This window comes from Aquarana catesbeiana, linkage group LG07, assembly GCF_042186555.1.
Source record: "Aquarana catesbeiana isolate 2022-GZ linkage group LG07, ASM4218655v1, whole genome shotgun sequence".
Classification (NCBI taxonomy): domain Eukaryota; kingdom Metazoa; phylum Chordata; class Amphibia; order Anura; family Ranidae; genus Aquarana; species Aquarana catesbeiana.
Window position 1 is genome coordinate 297,170,063 of NC_133330.1, and position 23,496 is coordinate 297,193,558.

Consider the following 23,496-nt stretch of genomic DNA (forward strand, 5'->3'; position numbering starts at 1 on the left):
CAAAACAAATGTTCCAGGGGTGTTAACCCTTCCCTATGCTGTCCAAAAAGCTTAAAAATAGTTTTTTTGCCTGGAGCTACACTTAAAAATGTACCTGTTCCGACTTACAAACAAATTCAACTTAAGAACAAATCTACAGTCCCTGTCTTGTTTGTCACCCGGGGACCCCCTGTATAGCTGCAAAGGGTGGGCCAACTCAATATTGAAACCTACGGATTAAGACTGTGATGCCATCGAAGTTCATGTGTATGTAAAAATTAGGCGTCCCAATACTTTTGACAAGATAGTGTATGTATTAAAATGAAAATATAAAGCCTTCACGCTACTATGATATATTGGTGAATCAATAAAAATAATAATAATATAATCCTATCTTGACGTGATCAAATCCTAAAGTGCCCACAGTGCATTAAAGTGTAATCAAATAATTAAACAATATCTGCCTGCAGCAGAACCTAAAGTGTATCACAATCCACTCTCAGTAATACTTGTAAAAGTGATTCCGCGCTACAGTGTATTAAAAAAATATATATATTCACTCAATAAAGTAAATTAATAAAATGTCAAACTCATTAAATAATTGAAAACAGTGTAAACAGGTGTATACAATAAAAAATTCTCATATATTCATAAAAAACCCAGGGCAAATGATTTAAAATATTATTAGTCTCTTAATCACATTATCCAAAAAAAATTGTCCATAAGGGGGTTAAAACTTGTAAAGAAGGAGCTCCAATGTACGATTTGATGGACAAGGAGGAGTTAAAAATCCCATAAAATATGCTCACAGAGCCCTCACCTTCATAAACTGTTTATAACAGCATATAATGATGATCTGAGGTCCGTTGCCTGACGTTGTTCAAACTTCTACCACCAGGGGGTCCTCCGTGCCATCATATGTGAGATTGTAATTATCTGAAGTATCAGCATATAACCATAAATACAAGTAATATGCGCTATAATGATCTCCACCACCAGGGGATCCTTTACTTCATCCACCCGATCTCCCAGATATCACTGCACATCAACGCCTTCTTATAACCTCGTATCCTCCGCCAAATGGGGGGGGGGGAGGGATGGAAGTGAACAAGGGTGGGAGAGAGATAAAAAGTCCCAATAGTGTAGTAGGTTAAATTACACAATTTTTATTTAAAAAGGTTAAAAATGGACTCTTACAATGGTAAATAAAAGACAAGCATATAGAATTGCTAAGGCGCCTGAACGCCGCTCTCACATCACTTCCTGGTATCGCTCAGTCTCCGGCCAATCCCTACGCGTTACGTCATCACGTGACTTCTTCAGGGGATCCCCAGTTTATGAAGGTGAGGGCTCTGTGAGCATATTTTATGGGATTTTTAACTCCTCCTTGTCCATCGAATCGTACATTGGAGCTTCTTCTTTACAAGTTTTAACCCCCTTATGGACAATTTTTTTTGGATAATGTGATTAAGAGACTAATAATATTTTAAATCATTTGCCCTGGGTTTTTTATGAATATATGAGAATTTTTTATTGTGCACACCTGTTTACACTGTTTTCAATTATTTAATGAGTTTGACATTTTATTAATTTACTTTATTGAGTGAATATATATATTTTTTTAATACACTGTAGCGCGGAATCACTTTTACAAGTATAGTGTATGTATTGACTTTTGTCAAGTGTTAAGTTGGCCTACACTGACTATAATTCAGATATTTTTGTTTAGCCAATAGAAAGCACTAGGGGGAAGATAGGGGAAGGACATTAGGGAAGAAGAGCTGCTATTTGAGCAGAAAATACGTAACAGAACCAGGGGCGGGCTGACAGCTCATGGGGCCCCCGGGCAATAGAAGATTATGGGGCCCCCGGGCAATAGAAGATTATGGGGACCCCGGGCAATAGAAGAAGATTATGGGGCCCCCGGGCAATAAGAGATTATGGGGCCCCCAGGCAATAGATTATGAGGCCACACAGTATATATACACACACACACACACATACATACAGTATACACACACAGACACACAATATACACACACACAGTAAACACACACAGAATACACATACACACACTGAAAAGGTACTGGAGAGGCGCGGCAGCTATAATCTTGTGTTTTTTCAAAAAAACACAGATTTTTACATACTGTTCCTGGTTTTATTGAGGCTGGCAACCCTGATGGGGCCTCTTAGTAGCATGGGGCCCTCGGGCAGTGCCCAAATGGTCAGTCCGCCCCTGAACAGAACACTTGTTAAACGCTCAACGTTTCTATTGAAGTTTATGGGGCTAAAATAGCTTCTAATCTGCCAAAAAGAAGCTCATGTACTTTTTTGAGAAACAGGCATTTTGCTTCAGATGACAGAACGCTCATATATGAACAGGGGCCATTGAAATGAATGAGATTTGGCTTGTTGAGCGTTTTAGAGCTACAAGCTTCAAGCTGAAAATCGTTCAGGTGTGAACGGGGCCTAACAGACCTGAGTTTGCAGCAGCCCTTATTTTATGAACCAGTATCAACATGCAAGAACAGGGTTGTGATCAATCGCCAATCGTTTTCTTTTATAATGGAACAAATAATGGAATGTGGCCAAAATCTTACAATACAGAGCAGAAAAGTTGTAGAAAATAGGGCTACCAGAATTGTTCTCTAAAACGGTATTCAAGTGAAGCTATGGACTCTTTCATAAATTGGGAAGTTGTATGTTTTACTTAAAATGATTCTACAGTAAAAAAAAAAAAACATTTTAGGTGTGCAGGTTTCCCTGAAGTTATAAAAAAAAGTACACCACCCCCAACCCACTCATATAATTACCCATACCCACCAGTGGGGTTTACCAAAGTCCCAGTAGTCTATGCCCGATATCTTCATCTCCATTTTTTAGCCATGATGGAAGTCTGGATGTGTGTGGGGTTGAAGACCTGGTTGGTTGTTTAACGTAGAGGCAGCCAATTAAACCGTCAGTCTCACATAGAGTTCTACTCTGGAACAGTGGTAAGTATTGGGGGGAGCTTTTGTAATACCACTCTCAGGGGGCCAGCAAACCTAAAGTCAGCTTATAGATAGGTATTTGCAGGGAAAATGGCAATGAGAAAGGAGTAATTTGGTGGTTATTGTATCCATGGTTGAGCACAGTTTTTCAACTTGCCTATTTTTGGCTAGTGTCCAGTTCCCCTTTAGCTAAGATTACATTTTTCTCAGGTGTGGTCATATTTCTTTTTTAAGACCATTTTAATTAATGTATCTTGAGAATCCTTTCTTCTACTTCTAATGCTCTCTAAAGTGCTTTATGGACCTGGATTTATCAGCCTAATTTTATTTTAAATGAGAAAATCTCTCTTAATCCTGTAAAACCACGGTGCTTGAAAATCTTGAATGGCTTGATTCCTCTGATCTATAAAAAAGATAGTCGGAAGATTTTCCTATTTCAGTTGATCATGTTGACCTGCAAAGGTAAACATTCCAAGGTCTGCAAAGTTTTCTTCACGATTAAGGAAAGGTGTTTTATGTAGTGTAATGCCATCTTTAAAAAAAAAAACAGATTCATTATATATATTTCAAGGATATTGACAAACTTTAGAGAATAATCTTACTTTTTAATATTCTGGAAATAGTGGAAACACCAAAGAGGAGCCCAATGGAAATTCCTACATGAAGGTAATGGTCATCATTTTAGAAGTTCTGTATTTAAAATGGAGCTACATCAATCCATCACACTTAATTGTCTTTTGCATTTCAAAGGATAATATGAAATTATTAGTGTTACTAAATTTTATGTTAATATCGCAAGTGAGATATCCATCACAGGGAGAGGGTAGGAGCCATTTGTAGGTAAAATATGCTGGCAGATGATTTCCAGTGTAGTGATGAGCAACCAGTTTTGAGCAAAAGAATGACCTTTTTGTGCGCAGAGGCCATTGCGGCCCAACAGTCCAGCCCAAATTTAGTAGTATCAGCAGTGGTGGCATATTCTTTTGGGGGGCGGCAAACAATCCATACGACACCACCCCCCCTCAGGTCTGTCGGGTCACAGGCACCCCACCCTCCCGGTCGGTTGGTCACCAGCCCCGCACTTACCCCATCTAGGTCGCGCTTCCTCTGGGTGGCGGGCAGCGGATTCACCGTGCGTCTCCTCCTCCTGGGCCTCACAGCAGCTTCCCCTGCGTCTCCTCCCTCCTCCTCCTCCTCGGCAGCCAATAGGATTGCTTCTCCTCTCGGCCAATCAGGTGATGGGTCTCAGCCACTTCCTGATTGGCTGGGAGGAGAATCAGGAAGACAATAGCAAATATTAATTTGCTATTGTCACACAACTGGGTCAGCTTGGGTGTAGTGCTCTGCTCCCCAAGCCCACCCTTTTTTTAAGCATATTAGAGCCCCTGGCTCTAATCACGTGCTTCTAAAAAAAAAAAAAAAAAAAAAAAAAGCATTGGAATCCATGCGCCCAGCCCATAATCTACAAGCAGTGCGCCGGACGCATGGATTCCAATGCTTTTTTTTTTTTATTTTTTTGGGGGGGGATTTTTTTTTGGATTGGGGGGTATGGACCGGACACCTCTGAGTACCAGTATTGGTCAGTTAACTCTATGACTAAGATGCCTACCAAAATCCTTTTTAAGGCTTTCATTTAGTGCACTGTTTTTTAAACAACCTACTTTTTTTAATAAAGACTGACTGCAATTGCATCAATTAAATAAAGGCACACTTCCATCCTCAGGCTGAAGATTAATTACTTGTAAATTAAAGTGGAGGGCCACCTTAAAAAAAAATTCCTAAAAAAAATTGGAGGAAAATTTTTTTTTTAAACTCACCTTAAATGGGTGTTGCTAGGCAGTCTTCCTAATCTGCCTCCTCCTATGCCGCGGTGATGTTCAGTCTTCTCCTCCCGCGTTGTCTTCTCTGGAATGGGGCGCGGTGTGTTATGGGAACTGTGTGTGTCCCACAACACATCGCGTCCCATTCCCAAGGCGCTGCGCGACTCGCGCATACGCAGTAGGAAACATGCAGTGAAGCCGCAAGGCTCCACTGCCTGTTTCCCTTAGTTGGAATGGCGGTGCCGGGACCCGTGAGCCGAGGGATGGGTCGGCCTCGGGCAGCTGACATCGCGGGCACCCAGGACAGGTAAGTGTGTTTATTAAAAGTCAGCAGCTACAGTGTTTGTAGCTGCTGACTTTTACATTTTTTTCCCTGGCCCAGAACCCCCCTTTAACCTCCAGCCTTAGGGCTCCTTCACACATAAAGTTGGGGGTTGGAAAAACCGTGCGGTTTTACTGCCCCCAATCCCTACCACCTTTAGCTGCTGAGGTAGCAGCCAAAGGTGTACACATCCCATAGTAGGAATTAAGCTTCCTGTTGCTTTTCGTGGGTGCTACTGATTGCCAGTCGTGACCTATTCAAGTAAATGGGGCCACTCTGCAAGCGCCCTGCAACTGCAGGCTTCCACTGGGTCTAAGGGGTTAAAGCAGGTGGTGAGAAAGCAACACAATGCTGCCTGCTTCAACCCCTTATTTGTTGTACTGCACAAGGTTGCAGGGCACTTGCCGAGCGGCCATATTCACTTGAATGGGTCATGCTTGGTAGGTGGTACACCCACAGACCATGACAGGGCGTATAACTCCTGCTGCAACATGAGTACACCCCTGGCCACTGTAGCTAAAGGTGGTGCGGTTGGGGTGGGCGTGATAAAAACATGTCTTAACTATGGGGGTTTTACCACCCCCCTGTAACCTTTACTGTTCTGAGCCCCCTATAAGGCTGCTTTCACACTGATGTGCTGTGGTTTACCTGTACCACGTGTGCAGCGCAGTGCATCTGTGACTTTTCTGGGTTAGCTGCGTTTTGTCATTGACTTCTATTATATCCTGCAGGTGTAATGTTCTTTCTGAAAACGCAGCAAAACTCCTGCATTCAGAGAGTGCATCAAACCCACAGGAAATAATAGAAGTCTATGGCTAAGTGCAGCAAACCCGCAGGAAAGTTGCCAGCACACTGCACTGCACCCGCGGTGTGGGTAAAGCGCAGCACATCAGTGTGAAAGCAGCTCTATACTATTATGCCCAGTGTATTGCTTCACACTGACCGGAAGATCTCTTCTTTCCTGCTGCTGGCACCACTCTGGAGACCACTAGCTGGGATAAGAGGTGGAGTGCAGTTGGTATCACTCTATATGGGACAGCAGTCATCACTACAGAGGAGGCATCAGCTTATGTGGCTCTTGTTCCCTACTACAGCTCCAACTTTACGGGTATTCCCTTTGCATTGCACTCTGATGCTCTGGGATGACAGGTCAGCAAGCCCAGACCGAGATCTACCATTCACCTGGTTGCGATCTACAGGTAGATTGTGAGCAACGGGTTGCTGACCCCCATACAATGTACATACAATGTAATAACAATAATCTTCAAATGGGTGGGCAAGAAGAGGTCAATATTGTCATTATATGTAGGCCACCCCATAGCATATTAACTGCTACAGGGCAGTCACGCTGTGCAGGATCACGTATATATATACAGTGGAGACGGAGAGTATTCAGACCCCCTTAAATTTTTCACTTTTTGTTATATTGCAGCTATTTCCTAAAATCATTTAAGTTCATTTTTTTCCTCATTAATGTACATACAGCACCCCATATTGACAGAAAAACACAGAATTGTTGACATTTTTGCAGATTTATTAAAAAAGAAAAACTGAAATATCACATGGTCCTAAGTATTCAGACCCTTTGCTCGGTATTTAGTAGAAGCCCCTTTTGATCTAATACAGCCATGAGTCTTTTTGGGAAAGATGCAACAAGTTTTTCACACCTGGATTTGGGGATCCTCTGCCATTCCTCCTTGCAGATCCTCTCCAGTTCTGTCAGGTTGGATGATAAACGTTGGTGGACAGCTATTTTTAGGTCTCTCCAGAGATGCTCAATTGGGTTTAAGTCAGGGCTCTGGCTGGGCCATTCAAGAACAGTCATGGAGTTGTTGTGAAGCCACTCCTTCCTTATTTTAGCTGTGTGCTTAGGGTCATTGTCTTGTTAGAAGGTAAACCTTCGGCCAGTCTGAGGTCCTGAGCACTCTGGAGAAGGTTTTCTTCCAGGTTATCCCTGTACTTGCCTGCATTCATCTTTCCCTTGATTGCAACCAGTCGTCCTGTCCCTGCAGCTGAAAAACACCCCACAGCATGATGCTGCCACCACCATGCTTCACTGTTGGGACTGTATTGGACAGGTGATGAGCAGTGCCTGGTTTTCTCCACACACACTGCTTAGAATTAAGGCCAAAAAGTTCTATCTTGGTCTCATCAGACCAGAGAATCTTATTTCTCACCATCTTGGAGTCATTCAGGTGTTTTTTTAGCAAACTCCATGCGGGCTTTCATGTGTCTTGCACTGAGGAGAGGCTTCCGTCGGGCCACTCTGCCATAAAGCCCCGACTGGCGGAGGGCTGCAGTGATGATTGACTTTCTACAACTTTCTCCCATCTCCCGACTGCATCTCTGGAGCTCAGCCACAGTGATCTTTAGGTTCTTCTTTACCTCTCACCAAGGCTCTTCTCCCCCGATAGCTCAGTTTGGCCAGACGGCCAGCTCTAGGAAGGGTTCTGGTCGTCCCAAACGTCTTCCATTTAAGGATTATGGAGGCCACTGTGCTCTTAGGAACCATAAGTGCAACAGAAATTTTTTTGTAACCTTGGCCAAATCTGTGCCTTGCCATAATTCTGTCTCTGAGCTCTTCAGGCAGTTCCTTTGACCTCATGATTCTCATTTGCTATGACATGCACTGTGAGCTGTAAGGTCTTATATAGACAGGTGTGTGGCTTTCCTAATCAAGTCTAATCAGTATAATCAAACACAGCTGGACTCAAATAAAGGTGTAGAACCATCTCAAGGATGATCAGAAGAAATGGACAGCACCTGAGTTAAATAATGAGGGTCACAGCAAAGGGTCTGAATACTTAGGACCATGTGATATTTCAGTTTTTCTTTTTTAATAAATCTGCAAAAATGTCAACAATTCTGTGTTTTTCTGTCAATATGGGGTGCTGTGTGTACATTAATGAGGAAAAAAAATGAACTTAAATGATTTTAGCAAATGGCTGCAATATAACAAAGAGTGAAAAATGTAAGGAGGTCTGAATACTTTCCGTTCCCACTGTATATATATATATATATATATATATATATATATATATGTACGTGGTCCTGCACTTCTGGGTATCGGGCGTGGACCCAATGTCCGCCAGCACCCGCTGATCATTCAGTATGCTGACAGAATGGCAGTCTGCCTATGTAAACAAGGCAGATTACTGTTCTGTCCGTACAGAAGGCATGGATCGTGTATTTCTGTAAAGTAGAAACACAGATCCATGCCTCCCACTTGTAAAAGCACCTCCCCCACTACACTGTAACATTAGCTAGGTACACAGTTAACCCTTCGATCACCCCTGATGTTAACCCCTTCCCTACCAGTGTCATTAGTACAGTGACAGTGCATGTTTTTAACTATAATAACGTCACTGGTGTCAAAATTGTCAGTTAGTGTCTGATTTGTCTGCCGCAATGTCACAGTCCCGCTATAAGTCGCTGATCACCGCCATTGCTAATAATAAATAAATAAAAGTATTTCATAGTTTGTAGACGCTATATCTTTTGCTCAAACCAATCAATATATATGCTTATTGGGATTTTTTTACCAAAAATATATAGCAGAATACATATTGGCCTAAATTGATGAAGAGATTAGATTTTTTACATTTTTTTTATTGGATGTGTTTTAGGGCAGAAAGTTAAAAGTATTTTTTTTTTCAAAATTGTCGGTTGTTCTTTGTTTATAGCGCAAAAAATTGAAACTGCAGAGGTGATCAAATACCCCCAAAAGAAAGCTCTATTTGTGGGAAAAAAAAGACATACATTTTATATGGATACAGTGTCGCATGACCGCGCAATTGTCAGTTAAAGTGATGCATTGAAAAGTGAGATCCTCGCACATACAGTATCTCAGAAAAGTGAGTACACCTCTTACATTTTTGTAAATATTTCATTATAACTTTTCATGTAACAACACTGAAGAAATGACACTTTGCTACAATGTAAAGTAGTGAGTGTACAGCTTGTATAACAGTGTAAATTTGCTGCCCCCTCAAAATAACTCAACACACAGCCATTAATGTCTAAACCGCTGGCAACAAAAGTGAGTACACCCCAAGTGAAAATGTCCAAATTGGGCCCAAAGTGTCAACATTTTGTATGGCCACCATTATTTTCCAGCACTGCCTTAACCCTCTTGGGCATGGTGTTCACCAGAGCTTCACAGGTTGCCACTGGAGTCCTCCTTTACTCCTCCATTATGACATCACGGAGCTGGTGAATGTTAGAGACCTTGCGCTCCTCCACCTTCCGTTTGAGGATGCCCCACAGATGCTCAATAGGGTTTAGGTCTGGAGACATGCTTGGCCAGTCCATCACCTTTACCCTTAGCTTCTTTATCAAGGCAGTGGTCATCTTGGAGGTGTGTTTAGGGTCGTTATGTTGGAATACTGCCACGCGGCCCAGTCTCTGAAGGGAGGAGGTCATGCTCTGCTTCAGTATGTCACAGCACATGTTGGCATTCATGGTTCCCTCAATGAACTGTAGCTCCCCAGTGCTGGCAGCACTCATGCAGCCCCATACCATGACTATCCCATCACCATGCTTCACTGTAGGCAAGACACACTTGTCTTTGTACTCCTCACCTGGTTGCTGCCACACACGCTTGACACCATCTGAACCAAATAAGTTTATCTTGGGATCATCAGACCACAGGACATGGTTCCAGTAATCCATGTCCTTAGTCTGCTTGTCTTCAGCAAACTGTTTGCAGGTTTTCTTGTGCATCATCTTTAGAAGAGGCTTCCTTCTGGGACGACAGTCATGCAGACCAATTTGATGCAGTGTGTGGCTTATGGTCTGAGCACTGACAGGCTGAACCCCCACCCCTTCAACCTCTGCAGCAATGCTGGCAGCACTCATGTGTCTATTTCCCAAAGACAACCTCTGGATATGACTCTGAGCACGTGCACTCAACTTCTTTGGTCGACCATGGCGAGGCCGGTTCTGAGTGGAACCTGTCCTGTTAAACCGCTGTATGATCTTGATGCAGCTCAGTTTCAGGGTCTTGGCCAACTTCTTATAGCCTAGGCCATCTTTATGTAGAGAAACAATTTTTTTTCAGATCTTTAGAGAGTTCTTTGCCATGAGGTGCCATGTTGAACTTCCAGTGACCAGTATGAGAGAGTGAGAGCAATAACACCAAATTTTATCACACCTGCTCCCCGTTCACTCCTGAGACCTTGTAACACTAATGAGTCCCATGACACAGAGGAGGGAAAATAGGCCCAATTTGGACATTTTCACTTAGGGGTGTACTCACTTTTGTTGCCGCTGGTTTAGACATTAATGGCTGTGTGTTGAGTTAATTTGAGGGAACAGCAAATTTACGCTGTTATACAAGCTGTACACTCACTACTTTACATTGTAGCAAAGTGTGATTTCTTCAGTGTTGTCACATGAAAAGATATAATAAAATATTTACAAAAATGTGAGGGGTGTATTCACTTTTGTAAGATACTGTAGATGAATATAAATATAAAGTGATGTCATTGGAGACATTGTCTTCAAGAAAATGGCCGCCAATCAACTTCCTGTTACCGCACATATATACGATTAGTTGAGATCCAATCCAGGGTCCCTGACGAAGTCACGTGACATGATGTAACACGTAGGGTGTGGCCGGAAGTACAGAGCAGACCGGAAGTGCCGCAAGATGTGTCTGGAACCCCGTGGTTGCACTTTACATGCGCTTTGTAGAAATTTTATTCATATAAGATTCCATTTGGCTTTTTAATAAATCTTTGGTTGTTTAAACGTTTTTACGCTATGGGAGGCATAGAACTTTGAACAGCCTGGTAACCGGGAGCCTGGAAGTGGAAGCCCGCCACCACCATAGATACTTATAAGGCTGATTCAACATTACACAGAGGTGAAAGTTCTGTGAGCACTAAGCAATTGTGGGAAGTCACGGGAACATTGTTTGCAAGAAAATGTAATTGGAAGGACTGTCTTATCGACACCTGGAAGAACTTTTTGCACTATAGATTTACTATATTGCACCATATTGTTTGTGACATTTAGCACGACACTGTTATTTAATATTTGTGTCCATTTTTCATTATTATTGTTAATGATTAAGAAGTTGCCCTGATCACTTTATATTTACATTTAATGTGACGCAGTGCCATATCGCTAAAAAAGGCTGGTCAGGAAGGGGATAAATCTTCCGGAGGTTAAGTGTATATGTAATTCTCCATGATAGCATGGGTACTTTTGCATAAGCATAATAATTGTACACATTGTTAGCAGCTCTTTCACATACAGTAACCTTGTTGTATCAAGTTTTTGGACCTTTAATCACATTTTAGTTCGGAAGAGCTGACAATCTAAATTTGTGAGGACGGGTCTGCTATTTTTTTTCGAAGATATTGAAATATTGACAAGATTTCTTTGTATCAGACAGTACAGGCTTGTGGGATTATGTACTTTAGATTCAAGGGCAGTCGATTCCTTTCTCAAACTGCTTAGTAAATGCTATATTTTCCTGTGGGAAGAACATTTAATGAGATACTATAATGACGGGACTGCTGGCGGGCTTGTGGCGCTCAATAATATAATCACTAGTCATGGACCTGCTGCTACTGTAACTCGGGAAAGGTGAGGCCTGTGTGGGTTAGTAGATTAATGTGTTTCTGATTTAAAGGGGCAGCTCTACCTCCGCATTCTGCTCTGCAGCCTTTTCATGTCAGCTCTCATTATTGACCGCCTTTTCTATAGCTCCCGCGCTGGATATATCAGCAATATTCGTTTGACCCTTCTTTAGAGGGCCCTGTTTTCACTGCATGACCAGATTCTGGTACTGACATTTATGTCATTAATGTCTTCCTATTGAGAGTTGTAATACAAAATACTGATTGGCATATTATCTGGAAAGAGAGGTGTTTGGCTTGGGGGCAGATAGATCAGTTGTTTGGGTCAACATAGCATGAAACGTAAAGCTTCTAAGTTCTGTGAATAGAAAAATGATACTGTTAGAGCAGGAATACGAAGCCAAAGGCGTGCAAGGCAGGCCCTCGGTGTTAGTGGCACCCTGAATATTATCATGTGGCATGTGAATAGGCTCAGCCTGGCCTGCTAAAGCATAGCTCCCAACTGTTCCTGATTTCGAGGGACTGTCTCTGATTTGGAACAAAGTCCCCCTGTCCCTCATTCCTCCTCATGTGTCCCTCATTTTGGTCTGATCTACATAATTGTATATAAAATGCACGTTTTATCTTTCAAAAAGTATTTTGCAGTGCAAAACCTTTCATCCAGTTTCTAAATTGCTGCATTTGAAAATGTTGTGTAATTCTCCTTAAAAATATGGGGGTTCAGTCAGCGCAAGACGATATACATAAACTCACAAAATGAAAGCAGCTGTACACTAAAAGTTCAATATATGAAAATCCTTCTGAACATGTAATAGGTAAATAACAGTGCAGCGCTAAGAATATATACAGAAACAAAATAACAGATTGCTCATAGCATAAGATGTTAAAAAGTCCCCTTTGGTATAAAAGATGGATATAAAAGTTGACAGATAAGATCTCCTCAGCGGTGATAAGGGTGTTCATAGACATTCATATGATATCAGCGATCGATGAGGAAGTCCCGCTTAGGGACGATATGCATGCAAGAGGACTTTATGACGTCACTTCAGCCACCTTATCCACCTATGTATACAGACAATGTTACATGACATTCATCCTAGCACAGGGGTTACAGTGCTTTTTATGTGAGTACCTGATTTTTATGAATAAAGTATTTTAGTCACACAGTGTGCACTATATATTTTTTCATTGGTTTTTACATAGTACTACGGTTGGAATTTAAGAGTGACAACGTGCGGTTGTTAAAAGTGGTTCCCCCCGCAGGGTGCTCCCCCTCGCAGGTTTATAGCTAAACTTCTTAACTATAAAGATCGGGACACTGCTTTACGAATGGCAAGGGAGAAAGGCAATATCCCAGTGGGGAACGTGAAAGTGGCCATCTTCCCGGATTTCTCCGCAGAGGTACAACGTCGTCGCCAGAGCTTTACAGAAGCCAAGCGTAAGCTAAGAAACCTCCAATACAAGTACTCAATGATCTTCCCTGCTCGTCTCAGGGTGGAGCATGACAGTCGTGCAGTCTTCTTTGAGGATCCAGAGGAGGTGATTGCTTGGTTGGAAAGACGAGCTAATCCTCAACAAGCCGATTGATTAATCCCCACTTTTGATATAGCCGTGACCAGGAACTGTTTCTAGCCGGCACAAGCTTACAACATAAATCCTGGATACCCACAGTGCAAGAGTCAAAGTACCTTCCGGGGCTCCGGGAAGACAAAGTCCTACAGTTAACATGCACCGTGCAGCGAGACTTTACCCCACATAGTTCTGGGAAGAAACACCATGAGCATTGGAACACTCCTTGGAACATAGCTGTCGCAGCCAAACGGAAGCAAGAAGATCGAGAAATCATACTACACCTTATGCGAGTGATATGGTTGATATTACTCATGCTATTTAACTTCCGAAGACTCAACCAACTGCTCTACAATTTATTGCTTAATAAGAAATTAGAATGTTTCCCAGTTCACAACCAGTTAAGGGATTATGCCCACACAAGTTTGGGTCAGTGTAGGGCAGGGAGGGGGGTGGGGGTTCGAAGGTTCAGGGTTTGGATACGCTCTGTTGTGCATATTTGTGATAGAAAACAGGTAACAGCACATGTGTTAGATTTATGGAAATGTACTTACGTGATATATGCTATACGACTAGGACAGACGGGTCTGAAAGTTAGAAACTTATGTGCCTTATATATGGAGAGCAAACTGCTTTATATAAATACTTTATTAATGATTAAAAAGTTCTCCCAATGGCATCTTTGAAATTTCTTACATGGAATGTGAGGGGCCTCCGTGAGAAATTTAAGCGCGCGGCGGTCTTCACATTCCTAAAGAAACAACGTGCTGATATAGTGGCACTGGTGGAAACTCATATAGAGGGTAGTGTTCAGATGGCACTCCGTAGGTCATGGGTCGGGTGGGCGTATCATTCTACCCACACGTCCCATTCCAGAGGAGTCTCTGTATTAATAGCCAAATCGGTACATTTTGAACTGTACGAGTTAATCACTGACCCACAAGGCCGTTATGTCTTTATCCATGCTAAAGTATATGGTGAACCTTTGCTCCTAATGGCCTTTTATATACCACCTCCATTTAATATCTCCACAGTCCAGGAAGGCATATCATTTATGACCCGTCATCCGAATGTAGCAGCGATATGGTTGGGAGACTTTAATGTCACTTTAAACCCGTCTTTAGACAAACTACAACCGGCTTCAATTGTTCATAATGTTCCCACTGAAACTAGATTCTCTAAACTTGTCTCCACCTTCCATTTAATAGATACTTGGCGGCACATTTTCCCACAAGTTAGGTCATACTCATGCTTTTCATCCTCTCATGGGTCCATGTCCCATATAGATTTTATACTTATTTCACGCAGATTGGCCTCAAGGCTATTGGAGGTAATGTTTTGCCCTAGAGTACTATCGGACCATAGCCCTTATTGGATTACGTTAAGTATTCCAGTAGCAAAGCAACCACGCACTTGGCGTCTAAACCCATTCTGGCTCTCTCTTCTACCAGAAGATATCGAGCTTATGGATAAATGGAAAATATACTTTGTAGAAAATGATGAATCAGCATCTCCAGCTGCAGTATGGGATTCTTTTAAGCTATTCGCTAGACATACATTGATAACTGCTATTAACAAAATTAAGATGGACTCCTCCGGTGCCCTCGGTAAGGCGCTGGAGGACTTGTCCTCTGCTGAAAAAACATACACCAGCACCCCGACATCAGTAAATGCAGACCAACTTAAATTACAAACTAGAGTGGTTAACCAGTTACAGTACCAGAAAGCTAGACAAAAGATGTTCTTTTCCAAACAGAAAATGTTTGAACATGGGGAAAAGGCGGGCAAATTGTTGGCATACTTAGTACATAGCGAGGATAGACCCCCGGTGGTTATTAAACTACTTGGCCCAGGAGGACAAGAGGTTACAGACCCTCCCACAGTAACATCAATGTTTAGAGATTTCTTTACTGACTTATATACAACGACAGTCCCCAATGAGACCCGTTCCATGTCTCTCTTTCTTGAAAAGGTGATTTTCCCACAGCTAACCAAAGAACAGATAGAATTACTAGAAGCACCACTCACTGTAGACGAAATATTAACTGCTATAGCTAGCTTTGCTAGATCCAAATCTCCCGGCTCGGATGGACTCCCAATTGAATTTTATTCCCAATTCAGTGAAGTATTAGCCCCTAAATTATTACAGCTATATAATCATCTATTTGAAATTGGAACCTTACCCCCATCTATGACAGAGGCCACCATAGTCCTCATCCCTAAACCTGGAAAAGACCTGGGATTACCAGAATCCTATCGTCCAATATCACTCCTACAAGTTGATATTAAAATATTAGCCAAGGTACTATCTATCAGGCTAAATCAGGTAATATTAACATTGATACACGCAGATCAGGCTGGGTTTATGCCCGGACGCAACACCTCGTTCAACTTACGAAAACTCTACATTAATCTACAAGCTACACATGAGGAAGTTGGTACACGGGTTGTGGTGACCTTAGACACAGCAAAAGCCTTCGACTCGGTAGAGTGGAGGTACCTATGGAGATGCTTGGAGGGGTATGGATTTGGCCCAAAATTCACCAAATGGGTCCAACTATTGTACCAGGCACCTAGGGCCAAAGTGGTAGCTAATGGATGGGCATCTCAATTATTTTACCTCAGCAGAGGCACAAGACAGGGCTGCCCCCTATCCCCATTGCTATATGCCCTGGCGGCAGAACCCCTGGCAATATCCATTCGAGCAAATCCAGAGATTAAGGGACTAGAAATGGGCACTCTGACTGAAAAGATTAGCATGTATGCGGATGACACATTATTATATCTAGCAGATTCAGGCCCTTCACTATACAATGCACTCCGCATGCTAGAACAATTTGGAGAATTTTCAGGTCTGAAAATTAATTGGGATAAATCCCAAATCCTACCAATTGACAGTTTTCCACCCCCAGAATCTCAAACCAGTCTCCCGCTACAGAGAACAGATGTTATTAAGTATCTGGGGGTACACATAACCAGATCCCCTGCAGACTATGTCTCCCTAAATATAGAACCTCTCATATCCGTAGTTAAAAATAAAATACGGGTCTGGTCCAAATTACCATTAGGAGTCTGGGGTCATATAAATTTAATCAAAATGATCCTATTACCCAAGATACTTTATGTTTTATGGCACACCCCTGTTTACTTGCCACTAAAACACTTTAAATCTCTAGAATCCCTCTTAAAGTCGTTTGTCTGGGGCAATAATAGGCATAAATTAACATGGCAAGCCCTTAAAAACCCAACTGATCTTGGGGGTACGGCCCTACCTGATTTTAACCTATACTACATCGCAGCACAGTTATCCCAGCTTTTCCATCTAGACAAAACTGACAGCGAGAGATTCCTCAAACTCATATGCCCGAAATGGGCGCAATACACCAAAGACCCGATATATGCAATAGCAGCAGATCTGGGCGGGATGGAACCAGGAGAAGGAAGATACACCATGCTGCACCACTATAGGAGAATATGGAACTTGGCAGTTTCCAGACTTGACATTCCACAGTTTAATGACTACACGCCACTATGGCACAACAAAAATCTTCAGGAGCTTAATAAAATAAATGACACTTTCATATGGTCCATACAGGGAATATTCTACCTACACCATATATTGAAAGATGGACAACTTAAAACATTTGACCTACTTAAGGAAGAATTTACAATACAGGATCAGATGTTCTTTAGATTTTTACAAATTCGACATGCGATAAAATCACAATTCCCAGACTCTTATCCTGACCCTGCATCTAATGTTCTAATAGCTATAATTAAAAGCACAGACTCCCACAAATTGATCTCAGCCTTTTACAACTTACTTTTAACCCCTGTAGCTACTAAAATTGCATATGAAATTATGAAAGTGGGGTGAGGTATTGGAGGCCTGTAAGACTGTGTCTCCTAAACTCTCTGATCGGTTGACACAGCTTTACATTATACACAGGGCATATCTCACACCCCTCAGAGTGGCCAGATACAAGCGTACACAAACTGTCACATGTCAGATGTGCGAGAGAGAGACAGGCACCTTTTTTCATCTACTCTGGGCATGCCCTAAGATAAAGGGCTTCTGGGAGCAAATTGTGGCATTCTTACACGATACAATGGGCTCCCCTCTGACTCTAGACCCCAAACAATGCCTCTTGGGCATAGTTCCAGACACAGCAGACAAATACACCAAAACCTTTTTATCCAAAACACTCTTCGCAGGAAGAAAAGTTATAGCCAGGAAATGGATGAGGAGGGTGCCCCCCGGGGTAGTGGAATGGAAGGTGGAGATAAATAATACATTACCATATAAGAAATGTATATACATTAATAGAGGTTGTCCAGCTAAGTATAATAAGATCTGGGACAGGTGGCTTCAAGAATCCTCTACCTGTGTCTAGCATAATCATATAAACACAGAGTGATTTAATAGATATAAGTATGGATTGTTAATCTATGCAAGTTAAATATATATATAATTGGAATAATAACACGGGTTAGACATGTATATACTTAATGTTGTCTTTATTCAAGTCATGATAACTGTTACAATGATACAATGTCAATATGCTACCGCAATTATTTTATGTATGCAGCAAACATTCAATAAAACCCTGTTTGATATAAAAAAAAAAAAAGTGGTTGGATCGTATCTTATGCCGCGTACACACGGTCCGACTTTTCAGCTACAAAAGTCCGACAGCCCGTCTGACAGACTTTCAACGGACTTTTGGCGGACTTTCAACAGACTTTCTAATGACTGGACTTGCCTACACACGATCACACCAAAGTCCGACAGATTCGTACGTGATGACGTACACCGGACTAAAATAAGGAAGTTGATAGCCAGTAGCCAATAGCTGCCCTAGTGTGGGTTTTTGTCCGTCGGACTAGCATACAGATGAGCGGATTTCTGGGTCCGGCGGAGTTACAACGTAAAGATTTGAAGCATGTTCCAAATCTAAAGTCCGTCAGATTTGCGATTGGAAAAGTCCGCTGAAGGTCCGGTGAAGCCCACACACGATCGGATTGTCCTCCGGATTTGGTCCGTCGGACAAGTCCGGTCGAAAAGTCCAACCGTGTGTACGCGGCATTATTCATCTGTACATTCAAGCTTCCATCTGTGACCACTGTAAGTGGCAAACGCCTGTTTGACCCATCTGTTAGCTCAGGGGTCCAGTGATTGAGGTGAGCGGTTTGGCTAGCTGGTGGAGGAATCACTGATTAGGAGATATCACATGAATGTCTATGAACACCCTTATCACCGCTGAGTAGATCTTATCTGTCAACTTTTATATCCATCTTTTATACCAAAGGGGAATTTTTAGCATCTTATGCTATGAGCAATCTGTTATTTTGTTTCTGTATATATTCTTAGCGCTGCACTGTTATTTACCTATTACATAATTCTCCTTTAACCACTTGCTGCCCGCCATATAGCAAAATGACAGCAGGAAAGTGGTTCTGTTATCCTGATCGGACGTCATATGACATGACCAGGATAACAAGCCGCCACGCGCCCGTGGTGTCAGACTGATCCTCCACACCTCTGATCACCACGGGCGTGTGGCAGCTTGTTAGCCTGGTCACGTCATGTGACGTCCGATCAGGATAACAGAACCACTTTCCTGCTCTGACAGAGGCTTCTTACCACATGATCAGCTGTGACCAATCGCAGCTGATCATCACGTGAACCAGGAAGTGCCGGTAAACGGCTTTCCTCGGTTCACGCTGACAGGGGGGGGTCTGCGCTGATAATCAGCACATTGATTATCAGTGCAGCCCCATCAGATGTGCCCATCAGCTAATTTGGATGAAAGGTTTAGCACTGGGAATCACTTTTTGAAAGATAAAAAGTGTATTTTATATATAACTATATAGATCAGACCAAAATGAGGGACAAATGAGGAGGAAAGAGGGACAGAGGGACATTGCTCCAAATCAGGGACAGTCCCTCGAAATCAGGCACAGTTGGGAGCTATGTAGCAGTATTAATTTAGTCAACAAAAATGTTTTTGTCAAAAGTTTCATCAGCAGAATTTTTACGGTGACGAAAACTAAATGAAAAGTACACCACATTTTCATCCACTGATGAAAACTATGATGAAAATCAATTCTGTTTTCAATAATGAATGAAATGAATGAAATGAAAATGAAAATGCCAGGAGGCAGGGACATTTACCCTTGTGAACTAACTTCCACTTTCCACAGAGCTCCATCTGCTTCCACTCCCAGCAAGCAAGCAGCTGTGTGCGGACAGAATTACAGACCTCAAAGTCCTCAGACAGTGACGACTGCCACAGACCAGAGCAGCACTGTGCATTACAGGCCTCCCGAGTCCGCACGAGAGTCCCACTCTCGACTCACGAGGACCGCCCACATCCAGAGCAGAAAGCACCCACTGTGAGTGTGTACATTACAATTACAGGCCTGAGGCCTCCCCTCAGACCACCATCCGTCCAGAGCACTGTGTGTGTATTACAGGCCTCCTCTGACCACTGGCATCTAGGGCACTGTGCATTACAGGCCATCCCTCGGGCCTGAGATCACCATCCAGCACTGTGCAGCATTACATGCCTTCCCTGACCACTGACATCCAGGGCACTGTGTATTACAGGCCATCCCTCAGACCTGAGACCACCAATCCATTGGATTTTAGATGACTAAAATGATTTTAGTCTACTAAAATGAACTGGAGATTTTAGTTGACTAAAATGTACTGGAGATTTAGTCAACTAAATACGACTAAAACAAAAACAATTACAGAAGACTAAAATGGGACTTAAACTAAAATGCCATTTTAATCAAAAGACCAAGACTAAAACTAAATTGAAATTCACTGCCAAGATTAACACTGCTCACTATACTGTCAATTACAAAGTTTGGTCTACTCATATGAGCCCCTGGACCTGCTACCTATAAGAGGCTTGCCTATCATCACTGATGTTCATGTGCCAGCCCTTCTCATACCAGCATAGCTGTCTGTGGCTGTAGACATTGTTAATGTACATAAATAATCTTGGCTATCCTCTTCCTCCCCCTAGTGCAAGAACCACCTACAACAGGTATAAATGTAAAGCCCCTTGGTTTGCTGATGGTGCACTGTCTGGGGTTGATCTGAGGTCTGAAGGTGCAGGAATTTGGGGTGATCTGGGGTCTAGAGCATGCTAGCGTTCACTGTCATCACTGTTCACTGTTCTGTAATTCTTGTAAATTGACATACAATATGGAAAAGGTCGCTGAGCTATGAACTATGACTAAGGCCATTTTCTCATCTGAAATGCGTTAGAGGATCGGTAATGTAAACCTCACCCTGGTTATCTAATTCTTGTAAATTGGCACTCAATATGGAAATGGCTGCTGAGTTATGAGCTATGACTAAGGCCGTTTTCTTGTCTGTAATGATGTAAGCCTCTTTTTAATACAATAAATGCCAGATTTTACAGCTGTGTGCAGGATTTTTTGCATTATTTTTGCTTGAAAATTAAAACACCCTTATCTCTCTGTGCAAATTGGAGGCAATACTTTTAAAATGGAGGTTGCTAAAATTTTACTTGAATTGAGCTATGAAAAAAATTGAGAAAAATATGTAAGCCTCTATTGCCAAGTCTTCATAGAAAACTCCTGAGTTTCATGCTGCCCCAGTGGCTTTAATATTTTGAATCAATAACTTTGAACGTGTACAGTTCACAGATCCAAAATTATTAAAACCATTCAGTCAGCTGGGCAACTACCATTTTCAGAAGGCTGAAAACAATGGTAGCTAGTGTAGCACGCTCTAGTGTCGAGTACTAGTTAGTGTACATAGATTTTTGTAGTGTAGGTAAGTTTAGGCTTGGCTGGCAGCCAAGTCTGTGTTTTGAATCTGGGTCAGGGTGAGTGATCCAGGGAGGCTGGATAACTTATCAGGCAGCACCTCTGGTACCTCCCCCTACTTGCTTGAACGTTGAAGAAACTTCCAGAAGAATAGGAGGGAGGTTAAGAGTAGCTGCCTGGAGTATTGATGAAGGCCCCAACCAATCCCCAGCCATATGGGCTGGCAGGGGGAGGGCAACTCTTAAAAGTGTGGAGTTCAGGTGGAAGCTGGAGATGGAATGCTGAGGAGGCTGTCGGAGGCCCTTCAGGGTAACGCCCTAGTCTGGGGAGGAGTGACCTCAGGTCTGGGGCTCAGATGCTGGAGGGATCTTCTTCAAACACACAGAAGAGTCCTGTCCAGAGGCACGGGAGCACAGCAGGAGCCAGCAAGCATGTCTGGGAGATCTCCAGGGAGAAGGCAGCTGGGTGGACTGAGACAGCCTGAGAGGACTAGTGAGGGGCAGTCTGGAATGGCTGGATAGTCAGTCTTGGAGGAGTGGGGAAGATTAGCCAGGAGGGCTAGTGAAAGGGGCAGCTTTGGCCAGGTGGTCTGGCAGTGCCTGAAGAGGTGATGCTGGGATCACTAGGAAGGTAGCTGGACAATGGAACTTTTTCTACACACCAAAGGGGCCCGTGGTCCCTGCCTGTAATAGGCTTTTGCTGGATCTGGTCCCCAGTCAGATTCCCCTAAACAGTGTCCCAGCTGAGCCTGAGTGTTTCTGCAAGCAAGTGAAGTGCTGGAGGAACAGGAGTGTACAAAGAGAGTAGACATAGTGGAAGTGTCCCTGAAGAGACTATAGAGGACTTGTGGAGTCAAGTGGGCATCCCCTAATACCCCTATACCCATCCAAGTTATTAACCCCTAAATAAAAAACAAAACAAAACAAAGGTGCATGGACCGTTTCCTGTTCAGTAAGCCTGTGGAAAATTTGGTGTGCCTGGCTGTGCAGGGTGGGGGATCCCTATTCACCAGCGGCTCCTATGGGGGATGCGCTACACTTAGAACAAGTTCCCTTAAAAGCCCATGCCTTATGACTTTTCTAGCAGCACCCAGTTCTGTATAAACTTTTGTGAATAGTAGTAAATGCATCATGTCAGTCAGTATGTATCTCCCAGGTCTGCTTACTGGGAATATGAAGAATGTGCAGTACTATTTAAAATGTGTTATGTATTTTTTCTTCAGTTCTGTTATTGAGTAATGTATCTAAACTTATACCACAGTTTATTATATTTCAGCTTACCATTCCTTAGAAGTAGAGGCTGCATTTTTTTTTACTTTTAAGACTAAGAACATTGTCATCAGTAAGCACAGAAAACAGCTGTTGATCTTGCCATAAATTCTGTGTCTTTGTCACTAAGCTGAAATGAAAGCACAAACTTCCCTACCGGTCTTGTGTAAACTACTAGTCCCATCAAACCATTTTAGCCACCCTGCCCTAAGATGAAGCATCTATTTAAATTTAGAGTTGCTAGGCTGTTATCAGCTAAGCCTGATTGATAGTTCAGCTCTCTTGGGTCTCTCCTAAGCTCTGGTTATTGTTTGCTTCTGTCTGCTTTTAGAGTGTGTCCCTGATAGTAGTATGGTCGGTTGCAATTATGAATATTTTTATTTTCCCTGTCCAGCCACTAGGAGGTTTATTGCCAGTGGTGCAGGCTGGAAGAGGGTATACACATTCTGACCAGCATACCACGGATCTTCAGACTGAATCCAAAACATTTTTTTATTGAAGTATGTTCAAATCTTAAACAGAGATGATCATCACATGCCTGACGAAGGGGTCCTGCGTGACTTCGAAACCTTGTACTCTCTTGTTTATGATGTGATCAGAGATGATCATCACATGCCTGATGAAGGGGTCCTGCGTGACTTCGAAACCTTGTACTCTCTTGTTTATGATGTGATCACTCTCGAAGATCCGTGGTTCGCTGGCAAATATTTATACTTTGAAATGTATGATCCAGTCTCCAGCTAGTGGTTGCTGCTGCACTCAGTATCCTACAGCCTTTTTCCGGTATGTGTGAGATAGGAGTATGGATGAAAACCTTGGAAAGTTAAGCCTTGTACACACGATCGGATTTTCTGACGGGAAATGTGTTATGACAGGCTGTTGGCGGAAAATCTGACCATGTGTATGCTCCATCGGACAATTGTTGTCGGATTTTCCGCGGACAAATGATGGATAGCAGGTTTTAAAGTTTTCCGCGGATAAATGTCTGTTGTCGGATTTTCCGAGCGTGTGTACACAAGTCGGTCGGACAAAAGTCCATGCTCGGAAGCAAGGATGAGCCAGAAGCGGTTGGTCTTGTAAACTAGCGCTCGTAATGGTGAATTAACATTCGTGAATTGGCAAATTATGAAATCTCGAAATGCAGCGCACAAT

The 23,496-nt window shown here is 42.6% G+C and overlaps 1 protein-coding gene across 3 annotated transcripts in view; it reads left to right on the forward strand.

Moving 5' to 3' along the window:
• Window positions 1-23,496, forward strand: part of AGBL4 (AGBL carboxypeptidase 4) — a 3,151,866-nt gene that overhangs the window by 1,518,509 nt on the left and 1,609,861 nt on the right. The window lies entirely within an intron of this gene.